General features: G+C 41.5%; 1 protein-coding gene across 9 annotated transcripts in view; it reads left to right on the top strand.

Moving 5' to 3' along the window:
• Pam (peptidylglycine alpha-amidating monooxygenase) overlaps positions 1-13692 on the top strand; it is a 273258-nt gene that overhangs the window by 170755 nt on the left and 88811 nt on the right. The gene's annotated exons all lie outside the window — the stretch shown is intronic.

The following is a 13692-nucleotide window of genomic DNA, read 5'->3' as shown; positions in this document are numbered from 1 at the left end:
GAATGTACAATTATCTGTGTAATAAGATGAAGAACTATCCATAGACTGCCCAATAGGGACAGTTGTTGCAACTACTGAAGGAATGGCTTTGTTTTTAAAAGTTATTTCACAGTGCAAATTTCCATCCTACCAATTTTTATTTGTTGGCTGACTTCCAATGTTGTTGTCTACCTGCTTGTTTGTGTACCTATCAGAAGAGTCACTAGTACCCATCACTACAGTTAGAAATCATAGAAGTGACCTGCTGGCTTATTTACTGTACATTGAACAAGCCACTGAGAGAGAGAGAGAGGGGGGGGGAGGGAGAGAGGGAGAGAGAGAGAGAGACTATAGATTCCCAGGGAATCTCAAACTGTATAGCAACTGCTCTGTTTCATGTATAATCCACACCCGCCACTGCCTGTATTCCTCCATTGTCCACTGCACCAAGGCCACTGCTTAACATGCTAAATACTCCTATACAAGTTGTTCTACCTGTGGTCTCTAGAGAAAATATCTTATGTCTGTATGGATGTGGCACCTGTCAATAATAAACCTGATGGCCTGTGGCTTAGGCAGGATATAGGAGGTGGGACATCTGGGAGGCAGAAAGGATTATGGGATAGTTCCAGGAGGGATATTTGCCCTAGAAGATGTGATGAGAGAGACGCATGGTCCCTGAGCACAGGAAACCAGCCATGTGGCAGAACGTAGATTAGAATAAACGGGTTGTTTTAAGTTATGATCTAGTCAGAGAAGAGCCTAATTATATGACCAAAGTACTTGTAAATATATTTTGAGTCGGAGTCTTATTTCCAGGAGCCTGGGGCTAGGAGGAAGAACCAGATCTGACTTCTACCGTGTTCAGTGTACATTTCATTTAGTTGCCGCTTCTCCTCTTCTAGAACCATCAACGTGATGAATGGGCCCCATTTCCAAGGAAACCAAAATTGGTGCTTCTTGTTTGCTCTGTGGCATGTAGCCAAATTCCAACTATGGTTTGAATTCATGCTCTTGGTTCCATGAGATTATAAATAGGGACAGAGTTCCCTTGGCATTATTGGTCATTTTCCTCTCCTGTTCTGACGTATACTTCCTCCAGAATCCTATAATATGATCTGTCTCATAACTGACCTTACACATTTCCTTCTTCATCACATTTGATTTCCATCCAGTAACAAGTCCTAGAAGTCTGTCTGTCTGTCTTTCTGTACCCATGAATACACTCTAGGGCAGTGGTTCTCAACAATCCTAAGGCTTCAGCCCTTTGATACAATTCTTCCTGTTGTGATGGCCCCAGCAATAACATTATTTTGTTGCTACTTTGTGACTAATTTTCTACTGTTATGGATTGTAATTGTGTTTGAGGAATAAAGCCAGCCACCATTTGCTGTGGAATGCTGCGTTCGCCATCAGTCGAACCTTCAGCGTCTGATGCTGCCAACGAAACGAGAGAATTCTTGTAGAAATGGCAAGCAGGCATCCCTGAGTCCCACAGCCAGACCCGTTCTGTACACCCACGTACACGCAAACCAGAATCTCTGTCCCTCTGTGAGACTCTGAACTTTACTGTCAACATAATTCCTCATAGGTTTTTCTAGAACTCCTGACAGAGGCTGCCTGCATTCCTCAGAGAAAATGGATAATAGGCACTGCTGTTAGCAAACACAGCACTTTAATAATTTAATTTCTTACTGATGAGTTCATTTTTATAATTCATGTTTAATAGTAGGGTAATAATGTACTGATACTTTAATATATAAGCATATAATTCTTACTGTAGGAGACAGATGAGAAATTTTATGTAGTAACTTTTCTCTTTCTAGAATAGTTTTTCCAGAAGAAGCTATATAAAAGGTAGAGAGACTGCTAGCATTAATATTCATAGAGATTACTATAACAAAAAAATAGCATACCACTCTAATAGAAAAGTGTCAAGAATAATTCTCATAATTCATTCAGTGCCATTAGATATTATTTTGTCCCTTAAGTGTTAGATGGTGTAGAACATTAAGTAAGCACACAGGAGAGTATCAAATCTCATTGAAATAATGAAATAGATGCTTTACATTTATTGAATCGTGGATGGATAGAAATTGAATTCTTAAACTCAACACTATCAGACTTTGGTAAGCCCAGTGCAGTTTAGGAGGCTTTATAAACTTAATATGCTATTTGAAAAGCAGTTTTTTCCATTTCATAAAATTATATCATTTAAAAGTAGAACTTTTCTAAAATGATAAAAAAAATTTTTAAATGAGGTTCAAATTTTGTACCATTAAAACTGTTACTATGAAAAAAAAACCTGACAATTAGCCAAACAAAACCAAATAGCACCATTTAAACAGACTATCTAGATTTTATGTCTGCTTGTGTGTTTAGGAGGATTGTAAGGAACAAAGGAAAAAAAGGAGAATTGAACAAGAAAAGGTTGCATCATCTTTTTGGAGAAAACAGTAATCGCTGTCTTTACAATGCAGTTTTCATTCCAAAAAGAGAACCAGCATGTGACTAAGGATGTTCCCCTGAACGCTCTGTGCTCCCACGACAGCAGCTGTCAGCAGGCTCCTATGCATGTGATGGGCTCAGGCCCGCATGAATTCCCCAAGGAGTCATTCATGTTGAAATAGGTTCTGTGCTGGATCTTTTACTTCTCTCCATAAACAATCAGAAGGGGAGAAAACAGCATCCTCTGTTTATTAAAACGCATTAAGTGTGGGTGTTATGGCCGTGTAACTGTGCAGACAAATACAGGAGTGTATAAAATGTCAGCACTTGGATACCAATGAAGTCAGTGAAGATTTTAACTTTGTGATGTAAAAACTAGGGATGATGTTTTATGCATATAAGTGATGTTAACTCATGTATCACGCAGGAAATTTCTGTTTCCTGCTGAAAAAGCAGGAAGATATTTGGCTTAAGTGGGCATTTTCCCATTTACAGAATTAACTTCTTTAAAAAAACAGAAAGCAAAAAAACCAAAACAAACAAACAGAAAACAAAAACAAACAAACTAAAAAAAAAAAAAAAAAAAAAAAAACCTTTCCTCATTGCCAGTAAAGTACCTCCTTAAACCTGCAGAATCCTGGACAGAGAGAATGACCTGAAGCCAGAAAGACTGGAACAGTGATCTCTAGCAGCAGGGAAAGCCAAGCTGTGAGCTCTGTGAGAGTATAAGCAATGCTTGTGTGCTGTGTAAATTACATGAAATGTGAAGCTGTAAAAGCTTCGTCTAAAAACAGCTGGCTTTATTAAATGCCACTCCCGGGCAGGCCCGTGCTGACACAGGATGCGCCACCCTTCCTGCCAGCCAGCGTTTACTCTCCCACTAGTGCAAACAGAGAAGTGTGCGTGCAGGAAGCCGCCGACTTCTCAGTGAGCACCCCCTCCGTGTGAGCTGCGTTTGCTATGGCGCAAAGAAACAAGGAAATACTGCTGGGCAGAATCTTTGGCTATAACTGTCCATGGTATAAAAGGGACACTTGCTATTTTTCAAGGGTCTAGACACAGAGCATATACAATGCTGTCCGTCAGTTCTGTAAGGGATGTTCCAGTTGTGTGGTGTTTTCTGTTCCCTGAGCAGCTTTGATTATTTACCGTTCAGCTGTACAAAAAAAAAAAAAAGTCCTTAAAGAAATGAGAAGAACAGACGCAGGGATTCCAGGTGTCCTCCCCTATGTGAAGGTTAATATTATCAGCCAAGATAAAATCGTCCAGGAGACATGATTCTGGGCGTGCCTTCCCCCATCTCTACATTGTGTTAAATGAGGTGGGAACACCCGCATCAACTGTGCACACACCACTCCTTCTATGGGATTGGGTCCAAGACAGGATGGAGAAGAGAAAGCTAATCAAGAGCCCTCACCACTGTGCCCTCTCTCATTCCTTCAAGAGGACACTGTGACCAGCTGGCTTGCTGTCCAGCTCCTAGGATTCTCAAGGGACTGTCCCCTTGAACTGTGAACCCAATTAAGATTTCTTCCTTAAACGTCCTTTTTGTTATAGCAACAGTGGCTAGTGCATCCCACAAAGCATTTGTTTCCGTCTTTATTTTTTCAACCAAGCCTTGTTCTGAAAAGGAAATTCTTCTGAGATTATTCTCAGAGTTACTGAAGTCTTTTCTACAGGTTTTTAGCCCAGGGGAATCTTGCTAAAACTGTCTTCTCATTGCTGGGGTTCCTGGCATTAGTTACTCGGGTCGAATAGTAACTTGCTTCTCAGGCGGGAAGCGTCTTGGACTCACCATCTGAAGATACAAGGCTGCGAGAATGACAGAATCTCCTTTCAGATATCAGAGCCCATTTTCTACTTTAGCAAAGTTTCCAAGACTCCACCCTCATCTCGTCTTTCAGCTCTCCGGGTGCAGTAGAAAGGCCCCACAGACACGTGTATGTAGCTAGACACATGCACGTCAGTCACTGTTGTGAGATGTGTACTAGTGATGTAATGTTTCCTGTTTCCACACCTTCGTCCCAGCCCTCAAAAATACACCTGGATTTCCTACCTTTTAGCGTGGTCTTGAGAGTATACGTAAAGACTCATTTTCCTGAGAGCAAGCTAATACCTATATTCTAAATTAAGTTGATTAAACCTAGAATTCTTTTTAACTCTCCTAAATGTGAACCCTAAAAAGAAAAAAAATGTTTCTAAATTTCTGACTTACATGAGTAAAATCGGATCATAAAATTTTCATGAGAGCCCATCGGGAAAGATCGTGTATTTATTTTGTTATATTTTTTTTAACTTTTTGTTGATTCTTTCTGAATTTCACATCATGTACCTGAGTCCCACTCACCTCCCCATCCCTTCATATCCACCCACTACCCTAGCCACCTCCTCCTCGAAAGAAAATAAAAAATAAAAATAGTTTTAAAAATCTCACCATGGAAGAGGCAGTGTTATCATGGTGTGATCATTTTTAAATTGCAACATTTCCTGGAAAGCCCAGGTTTCAGCCCACTAAGTACTATCAAATATTTAGCGAGGAGCCACAGAGAAGGCTCAGCATTTAGGAGACTCTGCTGCCCTTGCAGAGACACGTTGATCAGCTCCCAGTACCAACATCAGGCAGCTTACAGTTGCCCGTAACTCTATATCCAGCCTGCCCTCTGCAGACACCTGTTTCAGGTTCAAGGACCCACACAGAGAAACACGCACATAAATGTAATTAAAATAATAAAAATTAAGTAAAAACCTGGCTAGATGTCATCACAGAATATACAATGTGTTTTATGAAGTTACATTAGATATGGTGTGTCATATGCCTACCGTAAATGCCAATACGAAGCCTATTGACAATAAATGTTAACTCAAAATCGTCTTACCCCCTCTGCTCTTTTCTTCATGATTTTGGTGTAGAATAACAAAGAGTAACTCTGGTGTCAACTTGCTTTCCTGAATTCTCTGTAGCTTCCTTTCTTGTCAAGCTACAACTTAAATGCTTATGTCATTTCCAATAATGCATTCCATGCAGGCAAAGATTAAGTACATGCCCTCATGTAATTTCCTATAAAATACAAGTACATGCAAATAAAAGAATAGCCCTAACAATGGAAGAGGGTAAACAAGGGAACCGTAGAATGACCGTGGTCATGCCTACTTTATCATTTTAGTATACCGTGTCCCTCTCAGAGTGGATGTATGTGATTGCAGGTACCTTTGGAGGCCAACAAACGGCATCAGGTCCCCTGGATCTGAAGCTCCAGGCAGCTGTGAGGCACCCACTATCCTGAGAACCAAACGAGGGTGCCCTGCAAGAGTAGCTCACTGTTGTTACCCACTAAGCCATCCCTCTGGGACCCAGTCACATGTACTTTACAAGGCTTTTAATCTGCTAGTGTGGTTTCCTATAGCAACCCTTCTCCCATGTTAGAATTTTGTGCTTTAGATTTGGTCGCTTGGCGCTACGTTTCATTTCATTTAGCTTCTCTGTGAGTGTAGAGTTAACTGAGTTGGAACCTTCAAGGGGAGCTGTCTGTATAAAATTACGGCAGCATGAATGTCCGGCCTTGGTAGCCTTCGGACTGGACTTCTCCGTGCGCTCCAGTTGGTTCCACCGTGCCAGTGATCCATCTAGGTGTGGCTTCCCCTTCTCTTCGTTTTATACAATCGATGTCCCCAAGCATAGTCAGTAGGCCCACAAACGCATAGCATACATCCACGAGGAAGCTGCTTTGCAGCGCACCAGGGATGGTAGGAGCAGCAGCTTGAAGTGAAACTGGATTTGAAAGGAATTCTAATTCCCCTAGTTCCAGCCATCTCCTGCTCTTGCGAGGCTGTGGCCACAGGGGTATTGGGAAGAAGCTTTGAAATTGTGAGCCAGGGGAAAAAAAAAAATCCGTCGCTAATGCATTTTTCAACAAGATAGAGCAGAGATCAGTGGAGGGGCAGCCGCACTTAAAATGATTGCATTGCAGCTTAGAACAGACTCTCCACTTGAATGTGCGTGAGTGCTCCCAGCTCTCTGATGCCTAAGTGCAGGGTTGGTGGGAAATTGGATCAAAGATGGCTCTGTTGCTTCCTCTGCTGCCTCCTCTTGCTCTCTACAAGCAGTTTTCTCTCACTCGTGCTTTCCTGTAGGATACCCCACGCCTTTTACTCGCTCCTCTGCAAAGCGAGTGCTGCTATGGATCCTAGCATTTAAACTGGGTCACTTTACATCATTTCGGAGGCATTTGCTGATTCAAAAATCTCCTTTGGCAATCTGATAAAATCACTCAGAGCGTGGGTGCAATCTCTGGGTCCCGCACGGTGGAAGGGGAAAAGTGACTCCTGTAAATGGTTGTTTCACCTCCAAAGGTACACTGAGCCAGCGCATAAGCGGGCACGCATGCTCCACGCACGCACGCACGCACGCACGCACGCACGCACGCACGCAGGCAGGCACATGGAGCGTGGGAGAGGAGAACGAAAGGTCGTCTATGACACTGCAGTTTAAAGAAAAGAAAAATTCTGTTATGCAGGTGTGCGAAATTCTTGTCTCTGTTAGACTTGTTCAAGTTCTTCCTTCTGCAGTGAATAATGTTCAGAAATACATAGGGGTAAAGATCTAGATACGTAATTTTGAATCAGAGTCTTTAAACCTTAAGAGAGTCTAACAAATTAGCTAACAAATCACTTTTTTTACAATTTGCAATCTACAGTGTATTAACAAGCCTCATTTCCTTGTCTTCACTTAGTATCTTAATGCTACGTTTTTATATTGTGGGGTTGTTGTTTTAACAAGAGCACTGCTACATCTCATTAAAAGAATTAGAATGAACTGAAAGATCCTAATAGATTCACCTCTGAAGTACATAATAAAGCTCACAGAGAATCTAACTCTGAGGGCTATTTACATAAGACGCCAGGGTTGAAAAATAAATTTCTGCCTCATAATAGACCTACTAGGTGATATACACAGTCAGCTGTGGGCTGTGCTGTTCTGATGGTGTCTTGTGTGTTACAAGAACCAATAGGTAATACTCTGTTCAATAGGAAGCCCTTGACCTTTTTCTTTGTTTTGTTTTACTTTTGCTTTGCTTTGCTTTTTGGAGACTGAGTTTCTCTGAGTAGCCCTGGCTGTCCTGAAACTCGCTCTATAAACCAGGCTGCCCTGGAACTAATAGAAATCCACATGCCTCTACCTCCCTTCTGGGATTAAAGGTCTGTGCCACCACCAGCTGGCTTTAGCCCCCATTCTTTAAAAAAGCAGTAAGTATTGATAATTTATGACCTCGTGCTCTTGGTCACGTTTACATCTGTTGTCTATGTGCTGGAAATAGTCCAGCCATTGAAATATTTTCCTGACTCCATGTTCAATGACGGAGGTTGTGCTGGTGATGAGAAATCAACTATACCGTAAATATTTACAGCATGGAAACTGAAGAATTCTTCTTACCAGTCTTCTAGATACTGCTTTGTTGTTGATGTTGTTAGGGGTGGTGGTGGTTTGATTTTTTTGTTTGTTTGTTTGTTTGGTTGGTTGGTTGGTTGGTTGGTTTTTGGTTTGGGGGGGGGGTTGTTTGTTTTTCTTTCTTTTTTTTTCTTTCTTAGAGGAGGTAAAAAAGTGGAAAATAGTACCCATGCAGATTATGGTGAATGACTAAAATAACTATTATTCTAATATGCCCATTTCCAAGACAGCAAAGACTTTGCTGTGATTAAAGAGCAAATGCAGTTCCAACATATATCTTTATCGCTTCCATAAACATAATAAAAAATCAGTAAGTATTTTAGCTGGAACTGCATATTGCCCATTTATAGCCACAGGTAAGTTGCGAAAATGTTTACAAAGACCCAAAGAAAGAATTCGTGAGACTCAACTGTTTCTATGGACTTTACTATAAGGCATGTGGTAGAGTTTACCAGGTTTTATAAGTTGTGTGCTGCATATTTTTGTAAATAAAACCAACAGTAGACATATATTCACACGTATGCATATCTTTCCCACAGAGCTTACGCATTCTCAGCGCACCATCAGACCCACGAAAATGACATTTTAACAGGCCTGCCAGGTGATCTTTATGCAAACTAAACTCTGACTGCAGGAGCTCAGATATTACTGTTAAGCACTGAAGTCAGTTCTTTTTTTTTTTTTTCCTATACTACAGGTATATCAGGGTAATCTCCTGGGCTTGGGACAGGAACAGAATAATTTTCATTTACCAAAATATGTTTAATTAAATCTCAATTCTCTTAAGAAAAGGGGAACTTTGAAAGAAGAAAATGCACTAAATTTCTGACTGGTTCTTTCCTCCCTTACTTCCACTTAGAAATTTTAAAGAAAAATTATTTTTATTCTCAATATTTACCCAAAATTTGAACTTTGGATTTCAGAAAACTATGAGAAAAGCCACTTGCAGCACCCATGTGACCTTCTTGGGGATCCCCTCCCTGTTTTCCATCGCGGTGTGGGTGTACAGAGATATCCTGCTTCACACCTAACTAAGTCAAACATGTAGAAGAGCTATTCACTTGTACTTTCTGGATGAGTGTGTACATGCATGTATGCGCACCAAGGGCACATGTGACCAAGTGCACGTCTGATGAGCCTAAAAGAGAGCATTGGATCCCTTAGAGCTACAGTTCCAGGCACTGGGAATCCTCCACACAGGTGCTGGGAACTGAACCCACATCCTGTGGAAGAGCGGCTAGCACTCAACAATTGAGCCATGATCTCTCCACCCCCAAGGCAAGCCTTTTGGGAAGACCCAAATAGCTAATGACCGCCCATTTTCATATTTTTAAATTTCTAAGTGATATAAATGTCTGGCAGACTAAACAGGGAAGGAATGAGGAAGCTGAGCCCTAGAAAGCAACGGCAGTCTGGGAGATAGTGAGCTACCTGACCTAGGTCTCTGGGTCTTCAGAGATGGAAGGAGACTACTTTGTCACAGCAGAAATTCACTTATCTTCGGAAAAGAAAGGAGTTGACCAGAAGGTTTTATGCCTTGTGTACCAATCCATTTTTGAAATTAGAGACTGGGAACTGGTAATAGGATAAGGATATAGAACAGGTAGAATGTCCTAGCCCAGCCCTTCTGCCTCACAGAAATGAAAATCAATGCTCAGAAAGGTTATGTTTTGCCCAGGGTAATACAGCTGCCAATTCATACCATCGGAACTGGAAGAATTGAATCTGTGTTTTATTTCTCACCTGCATGTATGCCAAAGTTCATGCCCTGACTATGTAAGGCAAGTGTGTAACACAAGCAGTGTTTGGAACAGCCCTTTAAGCTGTAATTAGCTAGACCGGAACTCATGAACAGCATGGAATAGGAGTAAAGATCAGGGCCGTTTAGCTCACTTTATGTGTCTTTCCTTTTTGGTTATGAGGTATTTATTCTCCCTATCCTTGGGGTCATTTCCCCATGAGGTTGCTTGATAATTCAAATGACTTCAGAAGCCTCAGCATCCAATGTTCTTGTTTTTCTTCTGTGGCCTTCATTGAACACCGACATTTTCATATGAGCCACATGAATGACTTTAGACTGTTCAGTGCCTCTGAAATGATATAAAAACGATGCCTATTGTCCCTCGGTATTATTTCTTCTTCTCAGTGTCTCCATAAAAACGTGAGCTCCTTCACTTCGCCTTTGTTATCCGTCTCCATGATGAAAGTCTAAATGGCCTTTACGTCTCTCTCTCTCTCTCACTCAACTAGAGACCTGTTTATTCTTAGTACCTTGGTCTGGCCATTAAACACAGAAATCATGATTCCATTTGTTTCATTATGTAAAATACTATACCATTTATTCTCTCAGCATTTGGATTGCAAGACATGGATTTTACAAAGAAGCGCTTTGGCATTGGACGCTACAGTGTTTAAGTGAACTTTTCCTTAGGGATAAGGAGAACCTTTCTTTAAGTGCTGTAGTTTTTCAAGCTTTATGCGTACTTTTCCTTGTTTTCAGAGGGCCCCTGCTTTCCCTTACTTTACCCCTTTGTAGTTTTCTTTGATAGTTGTAATTACTAATTCCATCTTTCTTCAGGCGCGTTGCCCTTACTCACGCACTGCCTTCATTTCTGTTGTGTAGCACGGTGTGCACATGGCCGGCAGAGAACATCTAACGGATGTCGCTTCTCTCCTTCCACCATGTGTGTCCCAGGGATTAAACTCAGGCCCCTAGGCTCGGTGGAAGGTCCTCTTATCTCCTGAGACCCTTCACTAGCCCAAGACTGCCTCTTTCAAGGTTGTCAACAACTTGGAAATGATGCCTGTTGCCTAACTGATTCTACTCAACTTGTTAGCAGGTGGCGTTTTGTTCTTAACGGTAGTTCGGGGAGCCACCAGGAAGAGGATAAACCTGTCATATGACTCAGAAATCAGAGGATCTGGTTCACTTTCTTTTTTTTCTTTTTTTCTTTTTTTTTTTAGTTTAGAACTTTATGGTTTATATAGTTTATAGAAGCTTATAGTATATACAGAGTTTATTTAGGGCATGGGGGAGGGGAGTTAAGAGGGTAGTAGAGGCAGAGAGGGTAGGAGAGGGAGGGAGAGGGTAGGAGAGGGAGGGAGAGGGAGCAGGAGGAGGAGGGAGAGGGACAAAGAGAGGAAAAGAGGAGTAGAGGCAGGTCATGAGCATGTGGGAAAGGGAATAGGGAGGGAGGAGCAGTAAGGCAAGAGCAAGAGCTTTTTGTTGGTTTTTGGTTGTTTTTGTTTGTTTGTTTGTTTGTTTGTTTGTTTTTGAGACAGGGTTTCTCTGTGTAGCCCTGGCTGTCCTGGAACTCACTCTGTAGACCAGGCTGGTCTTGAACTCAGAAATCCACCTGCCTCTGCCTCCCAGAGTGCTGGGATTACAGGCGTGCGCCATAACTGCCTGTATGGTTCACTTTCAAAAGCACCAATTCACGAACCTTACAATGAGGACCGTGCTGCTTTCTCCACAGAGTGCGCATGCTCCTGAGCATGGGGTGTTTCCTTGCCTGCTCTCTAAGCTTTCGCACAGGGTCTGCTTGCTTAGTTCCTGCTTACTCCAAATCCCTTTGTGCTACCAGTTAATACTTTCGGGGAGTGGGGATCCAGGAAAGAGAACTCACTTGAAATGTAAATAAAGAATATATCGAATAAAAAAAAGAAAAAATTAAATAAAAAAACACTCACAAATGAAAAAAAAAAAAGGCCGTTTCCCTCTTGAAAGGAAGAGTGCACCCTAAATAAACACGACTGTAAAACAAATGAGGACGGTAAACAGCCATATCAATAAGTATTTACAGAACGAGGTCCTTAAGGAAATAAGCCCAACCCTTCCCCTTCCGGTACTGTTTCTTAGAGCTAAAGCATCCTTTTCCTTTTTGTCCAACCAAAAGCTTTTCAGGCTGCTTCCGTCCTTGCAGATTCTCCATCTTTGGAAGCTCTCATGAGTTTTCCTTCTAAAGTCTGTTATGAATACGGGAGAGAGTGGTGAGAGGGAGCCTTGCGGGAGAGGAAGTCGCCACATTCTTCCGTCGGAACTTTATTCACAGTTATTAACCAGCCTCCTTCAAGTCCAGTTATTCTTCAACCGGAGTGCCACCAGGAATTTCGTTCTGGTCTTTTAACGTATGAAGTTATGGTTTTGGGAAATATAAAGCTTCCTGTTTTCAAAACAGCGTGGGATGAATTTCCGACAGGTTCCCTTCCTTTTCTTTATCTCTCCTACCCATGGATATTAAACAAAAGCAAAAGACCGCATTGTTGTGCAAATTATAAAGGAGGTAAAGGTAAATCGTTTTATATACTGCGAAGGACACCCATAAGATGAATCAAAAATTGAAAAGAGAGCATTAGGAATCTTCTTTCAGTTTTACATTTCAAACTGTATGTAAAAGGATCTCTTTGATGCCCCCTCTTCAAGTCACTTTTGGTGCTATGACAACTTTTTTCCTTTTTCCATCTGCCTGGTTCCTAGCCTTTGCCCAATACTTCCTGGTTTCAGTGGAAAAGGTAAATCATGACTTGTAAATTTCCAAAAGAAATACATAAGACTTTTGGAAATATGAATATATGACACATAACTTGATAGTGATAGAGAAGTGAAGGGTGACGGACAGAGCTCAGGAGAAGGAGGGCCTGGGAGGGAAAGGATAAACATTTACAACCAAGAGTCATATTTAATGCTGCCAAACAAAACCCACAGAAGCTAGAGGACAAGGTGGTTATGTCTGGAATCAGCCGTGGGACAACATATTCGGTGCACACACAATTTCAGTGTGGGATTTGTATGACACGAAATTTGAAATCTCATGCCTCAGGAAAGGGCTAAAAACAGAGGCTTTTTCTTTTTTTGATTCAAGTGCTGGCTCTGTGTGTGTGTGTGTGTGTGTGTGTGTGTGTGTGTGTGTGTATGTGTGTGAAGCTCCTGATTGTGTACCATATGATTTGTGTGCTTATTTGTATATTATAGTTCAATAGGACTTTTTAAAAACATAAACCAAGACCTTTAAAATTCCATGACATTTTAAAATTGAATTTATCTAGCATTGGTAGGCTGTCTTTTCATTTTACTTCAGTGGATGGATAAATCAAGTAGGTCTGTAATATCGAGAGGAAAAAAAATAGTGTAAACTGATATTCTTGCTTTGGATTCATTTCTTGTTTGCAGTCCAAGAAGATAGAAATGTGGAAAGACTGACAGCAGTTGTCCCCACCCCCACACGCCCTTCCCTCACACAGCCATTTTCAGAATAGGGTATCCTACCTGCCTTCCATTTGATCTCTTGTGGGAACACACCAGCCATCATTTCTAAAAGTTGTCTTCTTGAAGGTTGGATACATGCATTTTCTCTTCCTTGCCACAAGACAAACGCAAGCTAATAATTTCTGTTCCTGTAGCAGAAAATACAAAATCAAAAAGAGGCTAACTCACTGTGGTGACAACTTCAAAGGGAATTCCCTTTTGAAGTCCTTTGCTCTCCTTCCCTTAGTGCTGAAGCTGGTCCCCCTAAGCCTGCTTTCTGTGGCCTCGGGGACCCTGTGTGAGCTCAGGCCCCATGGTAAGACCACCAGGCTGCCATCAGAGTTTACTGAGCAGATAGGCTGTGACAGCTGAAGGAGTCTTTGTGCAAGGGCCTGGAGGGTGGGGGGGTCCGACACTCTGAGAACGTGCTTTCAGGAATCCAGGAACTTTCCAGGTGAAATTTGATGACTCAGGTTACGTTTTTAAAGAAATAAAAAACTAAAATAACTAAAAACTTAAAAAAAATAAAATGTGATAATATCCTCCTTCATCTCTTTAGAGGATCACCTTCCCC

Source organism: Apodemus sylvaticus, chromosome 9 (assembly GCF_947179515.1).
Source record: "Apodemus sylvaticus chromosome 9, mApoSyl1.1, whole genome shotgun sequence".
Taxonomy (NCBI): domain Eukaryota; kingdom Metazoa; phylum Chordata; class Mammalia; order Rodentia; family Muridae; genus Apodemus; species Apodemus sylvaticus.
Note: the sequence above shows the minus strand (reverse complement) of the source record. Positions and strands in the feature narration are given on the sequence as shown.